Genomic DNA, 14,989 nt, shown 5'->3' with positions numbered 1-14,989 from the left:
TGCTGGCTGCTCATGGAAAAAGAGCAGCATCTCTATAATCAATAAGATAGTTGTCTGACCAAAACATACTAAAAATAGGATTAAGACACCTGTGCACAGATAGCTGTAAATAATTTCAGAGCTGTAAGAGTGCAGAGTTAACCAAGATCAAAGTCAGCTGGCACACAAGAGTTTCCTTCTCCACTACTTTTTAGCAATTCATTCTTCTAGAAAAAATCTGCAATAATTCAAGCCCTTTTGCAGGCCAAATCTATTTTATTTCAGGTGTTAAGCACCACCACTGATAGCGTCCTATTTTATGTTCAATATACAAGTAAATTACATAATATTTCCTTATGACCATATATTTTTCCTAATTAAAATTATCACTTATAATAAATATGAAATTGTTCTCCATGATGGAAACTGGTTCAAAAAGAAAAACCCTTTTTATGAATTTTTGTTGTCAAAAAACACAACTCTGACCTTCTGAATTTTGGAGAATCTTAGATGAGAGAAATCCTACAACACCATTTCAACCATTAACCTCTCCCCACCCCTCAGTCCTCCACACAGCTTTCCCATTCTACAGGCTAAGCAGCTCTTCTGTGTCCCTATTAGCATCCTCATCTTTTCTTGCAGATGTGTCTCATATGTTCCACATTATTTGAACAACATACAGTGTCAAGTGTTAAGCATTCTGTGACTCATTTGTCATTCTAATCATGTGCTACAAAACTGTTCAGCAGAAATGCACCTGTAACACGGCAGAGTGAGAACAAATGTTCAAATGACACTGGAACATATTTTCTAAGTAAACATATAGACACCTATACATAATACACACATTAAAATCTTTAAAAGTAAAGTAAAATTGGAGTTGCCCAAAGCATGATAAACACCCTTTATAGAACTACTGAGAGTGAAAATACTGACGTCCTCAAGCCTTCTATATCACTTTTCCTGTTACTATTCTGCATTTCCTGTTCTAAAGCAAAAAAAAAAAACATACTTGTCTCCCCTGAGCAACAGAAAGGTAAGGATGTTCAAAGAAGACTTCTATAGCAACATATTTACTATCCATCTAAAGGAAAGAACACATCAGAAGAAAATCATTACATTATAAAATTCTAACAAAAAAAGTCAAGCATATCAGTACATTGCACATCCAGGTATGAAAGGCAGAGATGGAGGCAAACAGCAATATGATACACTGGAGATGTTCCAATGCAGAACTTAAGAATATATTCCAATTCTATTTTATTGTTTTCTTCTCCTGTGAATAATACATTGGACAATACAATAAAGGAAAGAGAGAGCCAAATTAAAAACATTGTAGAATATTTAGTATACTAAATACCTAAGTCCACAGAGCAAATACTGCAGAAATAATTGCATTTCAGTGTTTTCCTTCTGTCATGCCAAAATGTCTTCTGTTCTCAAAAGACCAGAAGGAAGTATAGACTAATCAGTTTTATCAGTCAAATATAGAAAATAATGTCAGGTACTGCTTCCCTAAGGACGATCCAGGTGTTAGATTAGTTACATCTATCTGCATCCACTTCAGCACAGAAGTGCTTTATCCACAGCAATTGCCCTGTGCTTGACATCAGTACAGATACACTTACAACATATCCTTATATAAAGAGCAATAAAGAAAAGAGCATCTATACAAGGAATTGTGATTGCCTTTGCTAATTTGCTGCACTACCTGGCTTTATCCACAAGAGGACAGAGCTCAGACACCTGCCCACACATCCTAAGGGAAGATTCTATTAGCATCACGAAGTCAATTTCCAGTGATTACACAAATATATGAAAGAAAACGTGAGAAAGAATTACTGAACATACAGAAATACCTGAGCGAATAACTAAACGTACAATTAGAGGATTACTAGAAGTACAGGAATTACATCTGGCTTAGGAAATCCCTGATCTGCAGAATGGAAGTTGAAACACTCTTTGCCCTGCTCTTTTCTTCCCTAGACATTTGCTTCTGTCCACGATCAGATGCAATACCATACCACATCAGAGCAAGTGTTCTTATGTAAAACAGCACAAACACATTGCCATCCAGTTAACTAACATCTGAAGTAGTAGTTCAAAGTTGGATGTGTGTACAATATAGACAAAGACCTAAGCAAAAAGGGAAGAAAAACCATGGATGTGAAAACATGTTTCATGGCAGAATTCTGTAAAAGGTCTTACCACTTAAAAGCCATTGCTAACCAACGATGTGAACTGCTAGCATATCACACTCAGGATGGATCCATCAAGACATTTTCCCCTTGATTCCAACGTGTGCGTAGAGATGTGAGAGTAGACAAGATGTAAACAGCTACGAGTCAGCCGGTGTGCAGCCAAATACCAGAAAAAGATCTCCAAACACAGCACAGACAAATGAAGTAAAAAACACTGAAAAGGAAAAACACAAATATTAGACACTTAATGGAGATGTCAATTTCCAGAACCGCTAAATTTTTGATTCAAAGTCAAACAAAAGTCTAGATATTTCTTCAGAGTTGCTATTCAGCTCAAAGGCTCAAAGGTTAACAATTTTTAATTATTTTTCCCCCTTTTTCATGGGGGGGGGGAACTGACACAAAACTCAACTTGTCACACATTTCATCTATGTAAGTATACATAAACAATGCACTTTTTATCTACAATCTTTAGTTACAGTAATAAAGTATGTCCCTAATTTAAATCATATATATACACCCTCTCTCAAATGGAAATCAATGTTTTCATACACAACCTTTTGTTTCTTTCCCGATTCTTTTTTCTTCTTGGTTAGCACAGGGATGTGGTCAGAAAAAGAAACAAACAGTACTTCAACTGTGTCTCCCCAACAAAGCCTTGAGAACTTCTGGAGATTCCTTTACAACAGAAGTTTGTACGCAATGCGCACACTTGTTGCAGCTTGCCTAAGCTGCCGAGTTTGCATTTGCTGTAGTTTGGTGGTATACGAGAACAAAAGCATTTTACCATGGAGGCAGATCAAGCACTTTAACTGCTTTTAACAACTCAAGTCTCAACGTGCAGCAGCAATCCACAACTCCTGATCATCTAGTTCATGTGAAAAACAATTTAAAGATTTAAAGTTATAGCCTGAAAGTTTGCAGGTACATTCAAAGACCTGTACACCCAACATGACTTTATCTGTGCTCTGACGCAACAAGAATGTACTAGTTTCCTTTAGGGATGTGTTAGCCATCCAATCATCACCATCTTTTATATACAGTTTGTTCTACCTCTTGATTAGTGTTTCCAAAAGGCAAGAGAGACCCACATAAATGCAATCTAAAGGTGTTAAAAAAAAACAAAACATACTTGATCTTAGTTGCAAAAGTTTAAAAGCAAGACTTAGAGGCAAGCTGGAAAACAGGTAAGCTTCTGCAAATTGGAAGTAAACTAACTGATGGGCACTCAAAATTGGGAACATTCTATGTAATTTCTTGCAAAATCCAGTCAAGTTTTTAGCCAATTATAAAGTGATTACACAGATACAATTCTGAGTTTTACCTGCTAAATTGCAGCTGTGTCAACAGTGTCAACTGTTTGTGCATTTGATAATGCAGTGCATAAAATCAGTACTACTTTTTCATCTTTAGACTATTAGGACAAGAAAACGTTTTCTATACAACAGAAGTGTATATGGCCTTTCATCCTCTCCCCACTAATTACACAGTTCACTCATCCTCTCTTCTTCCTCCTCCTCCTCCCTCTTGTAGAATAAAGTAGTTCAAATCAACTCATGATGTGAACTTACATCCACTCACTTGGAAGTGAGTGGTCAGCTGTCCTTTAACTCCTCCTTATTTACACCAACTGTGCAAAGAGCTTGCAGAAAATGGAAACAACATATTATATTACTCTCAAAATTTAAAGCATATCCAAGCAGAAATTCACCACAGCTTATGCTAGCATTTTCACTGATCTTTTCAAATAAAGTGTACATTCGCATATACATAATCCATTCTTTGTTTCTTCTCACTGTGTCTGGAGAAAACAAGAAGTCTATAATTCTCAATCATCTTCATTCTTCACCACTCCAGATTCAGTATCTACACACACACCTTAGACTAGCCAACAGCCCAGCTGCTTGCTGGAGGAAATGAAATTAAACTGAAGACTAACTCGACAGTCAGAGCGTTAGGACAAGGTTATGAAATTTGTTTTATTGGCAGAATATTTGGAAAAAGCTCAGAGGTCGAGAGGCACATGAAAAGCACTCAAAGTTGTCTCAAGTTGTTCATTTGGACACACTGAGCAATAATAAGCTTCAAATCACAACTGCTGTCCAGATCTTCAAATACAACTATGGTGTATCCATACAACTTAAGGTTTCCTACAGGAGCAACTTAAGCTGACTAAGTCTGACTAAGGGAAAAAGGTATCAGAAAGGCAGCAGTGAGGCTGGAAGTCTCCAGTGGGCGTGAGCAAAGCTTACAGTAACTACAGCAATTCACTGGAGGGAAGAAGTTCACTGGGCTTCATTTCATAACTACAGCTTACACCTTAAAGTTACATTTTAACTATACTTTATCAGATTTGGAAGTCAAAGGTACCACATACGGGAAGGTTTCAGTGTTTGAGGTTCACTGCCTATGAGAGACTTTTTATAAGTAAGTTCAGAAGCAGAGCAACACAAAACCCCATAAAGTTCAGATTATACGAGGTTAGCTACCATAAGGTTTTAAACAAAGTTCAAAGGATGCTTAGATTTTTGTACATAAAAAAATCAACTCTAAACATTCTGAATTGGAAAACATAGCTAAAAAGCTAAAAAACAACCAACCTCACACTTGTCCAAATAACACCATATATAAAAGTTCTTTACATATATACATATATTTATGCACACATACCCACATTTCTTTCATATCAATTATTGATGTATTCTATTCACAGAGTAGCTGTTACAGTGTTGGCTACTATGCAAGAAAAATTTTGCCTTTTGAGCAGCAATTAGATGCTCTTCTATAGCACACTTTTTGCCATTGTTAAGTTTAGGGAGGTAATACAGAAGCCTACTTCCAATAACTTCACAGAACAGAGATGTGGATTAATACTATTGCAGAATGCCAACACCTGCATCTAAGAAGTTATACGTAACACTCTAATTTACAGCTTTTTTTATAGCTACTCGCCCAAAAGATCTGATGGAATAATGGTCCAGAAGAAAGAGCTGGGCTGTACGTTCTGTGTTTCACAGCACTTGGTATATCCCAAGCACTAACACATCGCCTCACGACGTCCAGTCCTCTGGCTCTGTCCAAAGCCCCTAGAGTCACGGCAGATGCACTAACAGTCCATATGACAAAGAAACACATCAGATTTGTTATGCAGCCCAGATTAATCACGCAACATATTCATCATACACAAGACTTGCCTGCTACAGACCAACCAAGTAACTTTCCCACTCACTATGTGCTACCAGCGTGCTGAAAGACTTTTCAGGGCTGCCCATTCCATCCCCCCATTCCACCAAGCTCATCTTTTGCAACAGCACATCCAGCTCCACTGTGGCTTATGTACTTTCCCTTCCCAATCAATGATGCTTGTGGCTGTCCCAGAAGTATTGCAAGAGCCTGAGTGCATCCCCAAGAACAAGTTTCTGGATTTCTAAGCTAATCCCCTCATGAGACCAGACTTTAAAAAGAACAAGAAGGGAGAATGAAGCATCCTAGACTGTTGATACCCCAATCTGCCTTTTGTTACTGAAGCATGGCGTACTTTGCCTTAAAAGATTTTTAGTAACAGTGTGGTTCTTTTGCTTATTGCAAAGGCTTTAGGTGTATTAGCCACTTAGTGAGTACATAATACTCAATGACAAACCAGAAAATGGTGTCATGAACAGAGCGTTACTAAACCCTGTGAGGAATAGGGTGGCACCTCAGCTTACAATCACCCATCACACATTTAAGTTCAGGTCAGGCACTACAGTTCCCTGACAGCAACCAGCTCCTCACAGAAACACAGCCCTTCTTCCACTCCGTGTTCCACACAACCACTGAGGCTGGGTGACTGCCAATCAGCTAACCATGTGGACACACGAACAGCATAAAGAGGAGAGAAACCTCTTTTTAAAGTTTCATTAAGCACAGGTACTGCAACTGGAAAACGCACAGGGGAGAGTCAAGACAGAGGTAGGTTCAGCTTCCACATAGGGGATATGGATCTAAGTCATGAGGCAGACAGTTCTGGGTTGAAAAGTTAAGGGTAATCATGGGAAAAGAGAGAAAAACCAAAGGATGCACATCAGTCATACAAACACTCTGGAATGTGGCCAACCATCTGCACCTGAGAACTACATTTGTTATACTGCTTCAATAATTTGTCTTCCTGAGTGTTATAAATAGCTCTCCATTTATAAACTGACAAACTTTAATTGAAAAGACTCCAATATAATCACAATCTGAAGTTGAGAAGGATTTGCAAGATAAACTTCAGAGGGAGGCTTGGTGCCAAATGTGTAATAACTTGACCATGATAACTCAGACTTTAAAATGTATTTTTGCATTCTCCTTTCTATAGTTAGCAGGAACAGGGACTAAAAAGCATGTGAATTGTGAATCATGAATCATCTCCACTGGGACAGTGCCAGAAAACCTCTCTGCTCTTTAAATTTTGATGATAACTTTATCTTCTGGAATCTCATTTCAGAATATTAGAAATATGCTAAAATTAAAAGTGTACCTTCAACCAGATCACAGTGGATATTTCCATCTAGGATGAAGGGCTTTCAAGTCTCGCAGATTAGCCTCCTCATAAAACTTGCATTTACCAGTGCCACAGCCCAAGGAAACCAGAGCAATGCAAGTCTCACTCAGCTACACCTCCCCTCAGTGCTCACATCCTCTGACTCCACCTTTACTCCTATTTTCTGATGATGGTTGCTTTAGAGGAACGCTTCCACTGCCGTGGTCAAGAACCAATGATCTTACTTTGGACTCCAAAAAAGTGACCTTAACTTTCCATGATACCAATTACAAGCTGAGACTATCAGAAGAGAAGGTATTTCTCTGCTGCTTTCCAAGACACTACAGAATAAGTGTCCAATCTGCAGTCTATATATATTAAGACTACAGACTAAGAAATTACAATTTTCTTATGTTAGTGTCAGAGGTTATAAGCAATCCATACATTAACATGGCCTCAAACGGATGTTGCTTCCAACACACCAACAACTAGAGCAAGGTCTGGGCCAGCACAATGGAAGCACTTCACACACCAGTATTTCAGAGGGAAGTAAGACTCCAGCTTGCCTGATCTTGAGTCACCTAGTGATTTATCATCGGCTGTTCTTTCATGTCCCTGGGAAGAAAAATGGCAGGCCATACCCAACAGCAGCAGTCACCCTCCTGAGATGAATTGCTGCCTGCAACAATAAAGCTGAGCAGATTCTTATGCTGCAGTCGCTCCTACTAAAGGTCTCGCAGCATCGATCTGACCACCATCAATCACCCTATCCACACTAACAATGTTTTGGCACTAGGAAGAGCAACAACTCCCAGAAGTGTGCAGTGTAAGCAAAGAAGCCTGAAGTTCTGACCTCTGGTCCACCATCACAACAGCAACAGTGCAGAAAACGCATACAATGACAAACAAACCTTATTTTTACAAAATAAATGGCAAGCACAGGCTGAAGTCAGCCTATAAATACGAAACTGCAGTAATTAAATCTGAAAAACAGGAGCTTATATCACACCTTCAAACTGCTTTTGGCAGCATCCTACTTTTGACAGTAACTCAAACAAAAAGCCAACAATCCTTCTCAATTCAATATGCTTTTAGAAATCAACATTAACTAAGGTTCAAGCACTCGGAATTACTGAATGAAAAATCAACAGCTTATGTACTACTTTGCTTCCCTTAACAGACTGTTAATGCTAAAAATACATCCTCTTTTTGTAAAGTGCCAAAAACGATTAAATTGCTTACCAGTCATGTCCCTGTGCTTGTGCAATGAGAAGGAAGAATGCACAGCAATGAAATTTGTCTTCAGCTATCAACATGAACTGTATGCACATTGAGAACCCAAGTACATATGGATTTAAAAATGACAAACTACTCACTCGAAGCAAGTAGGAAGCTATTCTCCACCCCCGCTTACAGCAACTTCACCAGAAGCTGAACCCAGGCCCTATATATAAAAGTGGCAGTTCTTCAAATAGGCCAACGCTGACGTATAGCAGTCAGATTTCTTACAGCCAGCAGTTGCAGAAAAACGTGCTTAAACTGATACACCCCCATCTAGCACAGTACTCACTGGACTCTGATAATCTGGTACATATCCTATAAAAACACGACTTCTGCGCATATTGCTTTTGAAACAGAATGACTGGAATGAGGACTTTGCTATACTTCCACATGGAGCTTCCCTATCCCTCCTTTTTTCTCAAACAGCACCCACCCTGAGGAGTACACCATCTGTATTCACATGGGCTGAAACACCTACTTGCTGTTTCATTTTAACAGAAATCCAAGTGAGGACATCCTACATTCTCCAGCAAGATGACAGTAAGAAACAAAAAGTAGTCAAAATAGTCTTTTTATTTCCATACACAAAACATTATGGAAGCCCCACTGATACGTTTTTTTCTCCAATGCATCCTACTCTTCTCACAAGAAATGCACACCAGCTTTCAAATATCCATCTGCTAAATTTGAAATATCTTTCAGGGACTCGCATCCCTAACGTATTCCAATTCTTAAGCTTAGAGTGCCTGCACCACTAACTACAACTGGGTAAAGATTCCACGCCTTTCAGCTACACAGTTATTTTGGCTTTGAGGGAGCAGGCAATAGAAGGTACTATAAAATTATAGGGGCTGAGAAACTCTTGAAAACAAAAATATTTACTCAATTTAAAAATGCAAATCAGAAGAACAACCTGCACTCCAGCATAATATGGAATGAGCTATGCAGTACCTTCTCTAGATGCTCTCCCAGGCAATAGAAGTTTGGGCTTCAAATTGGATCAGATCAGTCGCACATCCACCACCACAGAAACACAAGCGCAGTCAGTGCCTACCTGATGGCCTGGTGATGCATTTTGACTATAATAACATCGTTGGTTGTGACATACAGTAAGAAAATGTTCTCAAATGTTTTAAGATCTGGTCCTGTTTTCCCCCTTAGTACAACAGATGTCCAAAAGTATTAAAGCATTAGATGTGTATAATGGTAGGTAAGGACTATCAAATTCCTCCTCCAACAGCTTGTTCTATTATTTTTGTACTTGTGACTACCTATCTTTCTATTCCCACGCTTGCTTTCCTATGCTTCTCACCTATCCCAGCCACTCTGTAGTTATTTACCTATTCATTCTGCAGGTAGTACATGGAAATAAATATATACACACGTACCCCAACGTGCATCAACTCCATCTGAACACAGCTCACCTCCAGTTCTATATGGAACATCTCCCAGCAAAGGTGGAAAGGGAAAAATCCCCACTTAGTGGGGAGGCATAGGTGAGGACCATGCACAGCAGAGAAAGGAGAGCGGGGCAGCAGGATCTTCACGTGGATACAAAACAAGGCGGGGTATGCGTGAGCTCCCTGAGTCCCTGCAGCAGCACTGGCCTTCATGGGACCAGCTACTCTCATCACCACTCTGCCCTAGGGAATAAATAAGCACCCGGTCAGTCACACTGCACCAATGCAGCAATTTTTCAGCTTTTCAGGTGACATCTTTTTAGGGGGTGATGTCTGAAGAGGAAGAAATTACAACATTTTTGTTTAAAGGCACTTTTTATGTGATCTGCAGTACCAGATCAGATTAGTTTGACAGAATTTGCAGGATGTTAAATCAATCTCAAAAACATTCACCTGCCACAGACTCCTTACAGTTCTTCCTGCCCTAGTGAAGGAGCAGAAGTATTGCTGATAGGGACTATTCTCATGCAGGATAGGCTGAAGCTTTCCCAGACATTTTTAATGCATCTTTCCTGTTTGTTTCTCCACAAAGAAAGTCAGTCTTTCTGCATCCAGGCCTACTGTTAACCACAAGTCCCCTTTAGGGCATGCTGTTTACAAAGATGCTTCTTCATGCTGTAGAACTGGGCAGCAACCCTAGAGGGATGAAGTCATCCTTTACAATTATCAGCTGAAGATACGAATTCCAGAGCTCTGCTTTCATCATAACATTCTCAAGGCTCAGAGTGTAAATATTCCCTTGTCACTTATTGTTATTTTGCAAACGAGTATTCATTCTTTTTATTTTGTTTTTAAAAGTCTCCTGCCTTCAATTACCAGACCCTACCTTCTGGATCAAATACAAGTTATCTGTATTTGTAGTTTTCACCACTCTCCCTCAGCCCTTATTTTATAAACACATGCAACATTGTATTCAGGCACTGCAAACAAACAAACTTAACTGGATAATACTGGCAAAAACCACACAACTGTTGCCTTTTGAGACTACTAGAAAAAACAAACAAGCAGTGAGAAAAAAAATCTTCTCTGAAAGACCATACAAGTGTGATTTAATATTGCAGAGCAGGTCTTGTCCATATTTGCACACATTCTTGCCTCTATAAACAGTACTTTTTTCTTCCCCCTCAGTTTTTCTCCCCTAGTTATTCACATTTTAGTGGCATCTTTAAGCTTTTTGAATACTTTCTTCACAAGTATTACCAACCCCACTGCCACCATCACCTGAACTTTGGTAGGCTTAAGGACATTTGTCAAGAGTGATATATATCAATGTCGCGTTTAACCTATAGCTTCTTTCATTTTTAACTTAATAAAGCACATTTTAGTGGTAATATTTTTTTGCTAGAAATTACAGTTTATGAAGACAAACCTGAGAAAGCTTCACTGAAATCTTCTCTAGAATACTTTATACAGGATGGGTCAATACATGCTAAAAAGATTAATTCACGTACAAAGTCAGGGAGCTGGGATTTTAGGATCATCAGATGAACAGCAAAAATCTCATCCAAACAATAAGGAGTATGGTTTATCAAAATTATACTATTATTCTCCAGAAATACGCTGAAAATAAGGTACTAAGCATCAGAAGGAAGAACTGCTTTTAAAGTGAAGAATAACATGGGCAAAAACAACTACAACTGGTGTTAACATACAACTTGAAAATTAAAAATCGTCTCAACTATCACAGTAGTTTTATTCTGAAGCAGCCTTTCAACAGTAAGATGACAAGACAGAAAGCTTGTTTTATCACCTCATGCAACTTGAAACAAAAATAACAATAAATAAAAACAGAGAAAGACCCAAGGCAGGAATATTTTCCCTTTCTCTGGGAAGCAGAGTAAGAAGCAAACAGGTCACCAGACTAACGTGACAGTAAAGTGTACATGTCGAGTGTCCCAGTCTCCTGCTATAAGCTCCAGCACAAAGCCAGCAGAGCTGTAGCCAGATGCAGCCCAGCTCTGAAAAAGCACGCTTCATTCACACTCCTACAGATCACCTGCCACAGCACTGCCTGGAATGCCGGGAGCAAGGCACTGCCATGGGGAGTCCACGCGAATTCCACACAGATTAACTTTGTTCGTTAGCACTAACTGTAAAAAGAAACATTTATGCTGCTCACATTGACACAGACAAGAATATCCATGCAAAGAACAAACCACTGCAACCCAAAGGCTTCTAACAGCAGCTCCTGGGCACTAGGCCATTGTATCAAATATGCAGGCATTTAAGAGAACTTCAAACTCAATTTTAGAAATACTTTTAAGATGTCTATTTGTTCCTCTTCCATTTTTGCATGCAAAAATAAGTCATTAACAGAAGCTAGGGGTAAATACAGAGATCCCTCAAAAATGAAGCCATGTCAAGAACAGATCACTTTCAACTAGCTCGAGTGAATGTATTCCTTCCTGATATTTTCCAGTGCCAGTATTGGACACCCGCTATCTGACATCATGTTCTGTCATTCTTCCTGGGAGGTGCTCATGTCACAGAGAATTAGGGACTGCAAGAGATTTGGGGGAGGGGAAGGAAGGACAACACAACAGGCTTGGAGGAGACAGAGCTGTACAGTGCTACAAGGATATTTTGAGAACTAACTGCCCAACAATTTAGGTAAGCAAGCTAAATACTACAAAGGAGAACTGCTATGAAGAAAATAAAAAAGGCAGAAGCAACCCTAGCTGAAACAGTCTAGCTAGCATCTATTACTGAGCTCACTGGGATTTGGGAATAGCCCATGCAAGAATCACCACAGAATGGCTCATGTCAAGAGGGACCTCAAAGCCCACCCAGTTCCAATCCCCTGCCATGGGCAGGGGCACCTCCCACCAGCCCAGGTTGCCCTAAGCCCCTCCCAGCCTGGGATGGGGCACCCACAGCTTCTCTGGGCAGCCTGTGCCAATAATGCTGAACCCCAATGCCTTCAAATGTTGCAACGTTTCTTCACCAGCCCGTTATCATTCCCAGAAAGTTTATTACAGATATAGAAGTCGTAAAGGCTCAATGTTATTTGGGTGCAAGTGTGCAGAAGCATTAGACAGTGGTAAACCACAGCTAGACTATGCACGAGGCCAGCTGCTCTACCACTGACGGATAAGGTACCTTGCACTTCCTACCGGTAAGACAAAGCAGGCCAAAAGTTAGAGTTACACGGTCATGAACCCTGAACTGTTATCCTTGTTTCTCTCACGTTAACTCAGACAACCCATGTGTACACTGAGGTTCTTTTGCCTTACATTGTGGTTTTTTTTTGCCTTTTGTATTGTTCTTTTACCTTACATTATTGTTTGAACATGAGGCCTACATGTCATGCTTTCTGTTGAGCTGTGGCTCAAACATAGAGGAAAATTGCTAAAAGCTCATGGCTCTCTGTGCCACAGGGAGTATATTATATACCCATGATCTGGATTATATGAGCCCACTGAGGTGTAAAGTTCGCTTGCATGCCACTCATGGAGCTCAGACCAAGAAAAAAAACACCTAGTCCTTTGAAGTAGTTGTCACTAGAAAAAATGACCAGGATAAAACTCCCTGAAATACAAAACTAGACATAGAATTGGCAATACCTGATGCAGAACACCATGTTTTCAAAGTTGGTTTCCCTGATGCACAGCCAATGAGAAAGGCTTTAATTATAATCTTCTTAAGTTCTTAGAAAAAAATACAGACAGTCTGTTCTCAATTGTATTACCAAAAACTTTCAGCAGACCAATTAATTTTAACCCCCAAAATTAAAGAGACAAACATTCACAGTGGAGGAAAAAAAAAAAAAACAACATATTTGTGAACCACTCCTGACCTGTTGATGCCTAGCAGGACGACACTGGAGAGCATTAATGCAAAAAGCTAAAAGTTTTGATTGTTGCCTTACAGCCCCACAATGCTCCAACTTCCCTCCTGAAAGGTATCATGCTATTACACGAGAATCAGCTATGACTATACTTTGGCTCACCTAGGCCAGCCAGTGCAACGAACAGCCAAGTCAGCTCAACGTTTCAACTTAATCTTAAATAAACCCTGCAGAAGAATTAAACAACTTTTCCTTTGAAACAAAGTTCAGCAACAGTTTTCTCCAACAACATCCTGGAGCAACATACCACGGCTCTGCTTCCTGAGAGAAGCCAGCACAGACTTGAACCACATCCATTCTGGAATACAAATGAGGAAGCTTTTCACAGCAGCAGTTCACCCAGGGAAGGCAGTTGTCTACTGACAGCTGCCACCAAGTCCCCCTGAGCAGTGGCCTCCACAGACTACAGAAAACAGCAGCTTCTGGCACAGAGAAAGGTGCTCTCATCTTTACATATCTGACTTACTAAACCTGCAGTGCAATTTTTACCAAGGGGTTTGTTTCCTTCCTGTGATAGTGTCACAAGATAAGAATCGTGTGTGGTTTCCCAGTGCTTGCTCAACAATCTTCCCCGGAGATTTTGAAGCATCTGGGGCACATCCTCAGCACCACAGTAGCAGCACAGAAGGAGAGCTACCGAAAGAGCACACTGCAGAAACCTCTTAAACAACACGAGTTAATTTCACCCTTAACTTCAAATCAGGAAGTCGTCTTATTTATCACAGCACGCAGTACGTTGTGTGTTCCTGCAACTGTTAGTGGCTCTTTGCTACCTCAATAACTTACAGGCAGCTTTCCTTCTCTGGTCTGTATTGACCAGAGACACAGGGAAGTGCCTTGCTGCCTGATACACCTTTCTCATTACATGAAGCCTGAGCTCTGGAGATGTCCAGCACACAGAGGAGTAACAAAGAAGTTGCTTTCTGTGTTGGTGTTTCATTTTCCAAAGGCACAGCTCAGATTTCTGGTTGTGATGAGATAAAACAACCGGGTTGCGCTCCTTCCACCTCACTACGCCTTAAAATCGTGTCAGGGAGCCGCCGGTGCAGCTCACCCTCAGCCCGAGCGCCCACCCAGCACCTGGCGCTCATTGTTCGCCCTCCCTCCCGCTGCCTTTCGGCGCACGGCCGGAGCTCACCTGCTCTCGGGCTCAGCGACTCCCACCTGAGCAGCGAACACCGAGCCGAGCCGCTCCGACCGCCCCGAGCCAAACCCGGGGAGGAAACGCGGGGTGGGCACGGAGCCGCTGAGGGGCAGAGCCCAGCCCCAGGCGCCGTGGGGCAGCGGGGCAGGCCGGGCCCGCAGGGGTGGGAACAAAGCGCGGCTCCGTGCCGGGAGGCGCCGCCTGCCCCCCCCCTCAGACGGGCACGGACTCCGAGCCCCCCCCACCCCCCCTCAAAGCGGCCCCGTGCCCAACGCCCGCTCCCCCCCCCCCCCCCGCCCCGCCCTCGCGCTCCGTTTCCGTTGCAGCGCGCGCGCGGCCCCCCCCCGCCCAACGGTCCCCGCCAACGGTCGGCTCCCTCACTCACCCCGCCGCCGCCCCGAGGAGGCCGCCCCGAGGAGCCCGTCCCGTCCTGTCCCGTCCCGTCCCGCCGCAGGCCGCCGCTGGGTGAGCGGGAGCCGCCCGGCGCCGCCGGCTTTATCCCGCCGCCGCCTCTCCCCTCCGGTAACTCCGCGGCCCGGCCCGGCCCCGCCCCGCCCGGCCATTGGCGCGCGG

General features: G+C 41.7%; 1 protein-coding gene across 1 annotated transcript in view; it reads right to left on the bottom strand.

Annotated features, from left to right (window-relative positions):
• Nucleotides 1-14,982, bottom strand: part of FRYL (FRY like transcription coactivator) — a 176,231-nt gene extending 161,249 nt beyond the window's left edge. The window contains exons 1-2 of the mRNA XM_072037629.1: nt 14,802-14,982; nt 2,188-2,394 (exon numbers count right to left, since the gene is read on the bottom strand). The gene's annotated coding sequence lies outside the window, so the exon portion shown is untranslated. The remainder of the gene's footprint in view (nt 1-2,187; nt 2,395-14,801) is intronic.
• Between the last annotated feature and the right edge of the window lie 7 nt (nt 14,983-14,989).

The sequence above is a fragment of the Anas platyrhynchos genome, chromosome 4 (assembly GCF_047663525.1).
Source record: "Anas platyrhynchos isolate ZD024472 breed Pekin duck chromosome 4, IASCAAS_PekinDuck_T2T, whole genome shotgun sequence".
Classification (NCBI taxonomy): Eukaryota; Metazoa; Chordata; class Aves; order Anseriformes; family Anatidae; genus Anas; species Anas platyrhynchos.
This window is presented reverse-complemented; position numbering and strand designations above follow the sequence as displayed.